We start from the raw sequence: 3,890 nt of genomic DNA, 5'->3' as shown, positions 1-3,890 counted from the left end.
ATGAGCACACAAATTACCATCTCATCTGGGACACAGCAAAGGCAGTACTCTGAGGCAAATTTATACCTCTGAGCTCCTACATCAACAAATTGGAGAGATCTGAAACCAACAATTTAGTGAGATATCTGAACCACCTTGAAAAAGAGCACCAAGATATACCCCAATATAATAGATGGAAAGAAATACTTATTTTAATTAATTAATTAATTTTAATTAAAATTAAATCAATATTAAATGAATTAGAATCCAAAAAAACTATTGGAAAAAAACAAAAAAACAAAGAGTTCGTTGTTCGAAAAAATTAACAAAATTGACAGGCCCTTCACAAATCTTATCAGAAAAAGAAGAGAACACACCCAAATAAATAAACTCAGAAATGAGAATGGAAACATCACCACAGAAACAACCAAGATTCAGCACATTATAAGGGAATACTTCTCAAAACTTTATGCTAATAAGTTTGAGAACTTGGTAGAAATGGACCTTTTCCTAGCAAATATTGACATGCCAATACTAAAGCAAGATGAGTTAAACCATCTTAACAGGCTCATATCAAGCATTGAAATAGAAACAGCAATAAGAGACCTCCCATATAAGAAAAGTCCAGGTCCAGATGGTTTACAGCAGAATTCTACAAGACCATTAAAAGCAGAGCTCACAGCAATACTACTCCAAACCTTCAATGAAATAGAACGAGAAAGTTCACTACCATACACATTCTATTAAGTCATCATAACTCTCATCCCAAAATCAGGCAGGGAATAATGAAAGAAAGAGAACTATAGACCCATTTCATTGAGGAACATTGATGCAAAACTTCTCAACAAAATTTTGGCCAATCGTCTTCAACAATGTATCCAGAAAATCATACATCACAATCAAACAGGATTCATTTCAGGGAGGCAAAGCTGGGTCAATATTCCCAAATCAATTAATAAAATTCATCACATCAACAGGAGCAAGGATAAGAACCACAAGGTTATCTCAATATATGCAGAAAAAGCATTTGACAAGATCCAACACCCCTTTATGTTGAAGGTTCTGGAAAAATTAGGAATTATGGAACATTCCTCAATAGAATAAGGGCTATATATGACAAACCTACAGCCAGCATTATACTTAATGGTGAAAAACTAAAGCCATTTCCTCTTAACTCAGGAACAAGACAAGGATGTCCACTCTCTCCACTTCTCTTCAATGTAGTATTAGAATTCCTATCTACAGCAATAAGACAAGATGCAAACATAAAGGTGATACAAATAGGGAAAAAAGAAATAAAACTCCCCCTCTTTGCAGATGACATGATCCTGTATTTAAAGAATCCCATAGACTCCACTCCCAAATACTCAAGTTGATTCAAAACTTTGGCAAAGTAGCGGGGTATAAAATTAACCCCCCAAAATCAATGGCTTTTCTGTATGCCAACAATGAGAAAAGTGTGGATGAAATTAGGAAAACAACGCCATTTGTAATAGCCCCACAAAAAATAAAATACCTAGGAATTAACTTAACCAAAGAAGTGAAAGAACTTTATGATCAAAACTGTAAAAACTTGAAAAAGGAAATCAAAACAGAACTTAGAAAATGGGGAAAACTCCCATGCTCCTGAATTTGGAAAGATCAACATTGTTAAAATGGCAATACTTCCCAAGGCTATCTACAAATTCAATGCGATGCCTATCAAAATTCCAACCTCATTCTTCAAGGAAATAGAAGAGGCAATCCAAAAATTCATATGGAACAATAAAAGTCCCCAAATAAGAAAAACGCTCCTGAACAGAAAGAACACTGCTGGAGGAATATCAATACTAAATTTCAAACTGTACTATAAATCCATAGTAATCAAAACAGCATGTTAGTGGCACAAGAACAGACTTCAGGACCAATAGAATAGAATTGAACACCCAGAAACGAACCTACAGACCTGTAGCCATCTAATCTTCGATAAGGGAACTAAAAAAATAGAATGGAAGAAAGACAGCCTTTTCAGTAAATAGTGCTAGCAAAATTGGTTAACTACTTGTAAAAAATTAAAGCTAGATCCTTATATATCACCGTGCACCAGAAGCAACTCCAAATGGATCAAAGATCTCGGAGACAAAGCAGACACTCTGAAAACATTACAGGATGGAATAGGAGAAACCCTAGGTCTCCTTGGCGCAGGCCGAAATTTTCTTAATAGAGACCCAGAAAGACCAAAGAAAGTTTGGACAAATGTGATTGCATGAAGTTGCAGAGCTTCTGCATCGCAAAGGACATAGCTAGCAAGATCAAAAGAAATCCCACAGATTGGGAGAAGATATTCACTAGCCAAACAATGGACAAAGGTCTCATATCTAACATATACTTGGAATTCAAAAAATCAAACCACCCAACAACAAATCGTCAAAGAAACAACTGCCCAATTAATAAGTAGGCTAAAGACTTAAAGAGAAACTTCTCTGAAGAAGAAAGAAGGATGGCCAATAGACACATGAAGAAATGCTAATCCTCCCTAGCCATAAAAGAAATGCAAATCAAAACAGCATTAAGATACCTCCTCACCCCAGTTAGAATGACAAAAATCAAGAACTCTAAAAACAACAGATGCTGGAGGGTATGTTGGTGGGAGTCTAAACTTGTTCAACCACTTTGGAAAGTAGTATGGAAGTTCCTCAAAAGACTCCTCATTGAGCTCCCCTATGACCCAGCAATCCCACTTTTGGGCGTTTACCCAAATGTTTACAAACAAGACCACACTAAAGCTGTGAGCACAACCATGTTTATTGCAGCATTATTTACTATAACTAACTTATGGAACCAACCCAGATGCCAGTCAGTAGATGAATGGATCAAGAAAATGTGGTATATATACAAAATGAAATTCTATGCCTCCATCAGAAAAAATGATATTGCCCCATTTGTTAGGAAATGGAAAGACTTGGAAAAAATTATATTAAGTGAAGTAAGCCAAGCCCAAGGAAACATAGGTCCCATGGTTTTCCTTATTTGCAATATCTAGTACATGTCTAAGTCAAGCAGAAAAGGTCAGATAAGGTGATATTAGGGAAATGAACCCTAAGATATGTATTCGATTGTTTTTTTTTCTTTCATGAGATTGTTTCTAATGCATTTATAAGATTATTACTTTGTTGCTTTGTATGTCCCTCTCCCATAGTATAACTCCTGCTTTCACTGTGTTTGATGTCGGTGTAATTTGTGGAGAGGAAGGTGAAAAACAAATCGTTTAAATAAGGATACAGGTAGACCCGTTGCAACAATGAGAAGTACAAGTTGTTATTTTGAAAACGAACTTTACAACTTTGGTGGCGGGGTGGGGGGGGGAGGGGTGGTTAGGAGGGGAAGGAGTGGGGAGGATGGGAAGGGATGGGATGGGGAATAAAAAATGGTTTTTTTTTCTTTCATGTGGTTGTTTCTATCACATTTATAAGATGATTTGTTTATTGCTTTATATGTCCCTACCCCACGGTCTAACCCCTGCTTTCACTGTATTTGATGTTGGGATAATTTGTGGAAGGGAAGGGAAAAAAACAAATCATTTAAACAGGGATATAAGTGGACCCTTGCAACAACGATATGTACAAGTCATTATGTTGAAAAATGAACTTTACAACTTTGGCCTGGTAGAGGGTAGGCAAGGGTAGGTGGTAGGGGGAGAGTAGGTGGAGGTGAAGGGTTGGGGGTGCTAGATAGAAAGGGATTGGAAGGAGAAACAAAGGAGGAGGCAACAATTCTTGACAAGAAATGTATTCAATATCTTGCCCAAGTAATTGTAACCCCTTTGTATGGTATTTTCACAATAAAAAAAAAATCGTAATTTTTTAAAAAATAAAAAAATTAAAATTAAAAAATTAAAAAAGAAATAAAAGAATATAAGGACCTTAGGAAAA

The sequence above is a fragment of the Dipodomys spectabilis genome, unplaced genomic scaffold (genome assembly GCF_019054845.1).
Source record: "Dipodomys spectabilis isolate Male_0828 unplaced genomic scaffold, ASM1905484v1 ptg000285l, whole genome shotgun sequence".
Classification (NCBI taxonomy): Eukaryota; Metazoa; Chordata; class Mammalia; order Rodentia; family Heteromyidae; genus Dipodomys; species Dipodomys spectabilis.
The sequence above is the reverse complement of the archived record's forward strand: the minus strand, read 5'-3'. Positions refer to the sequence as shown.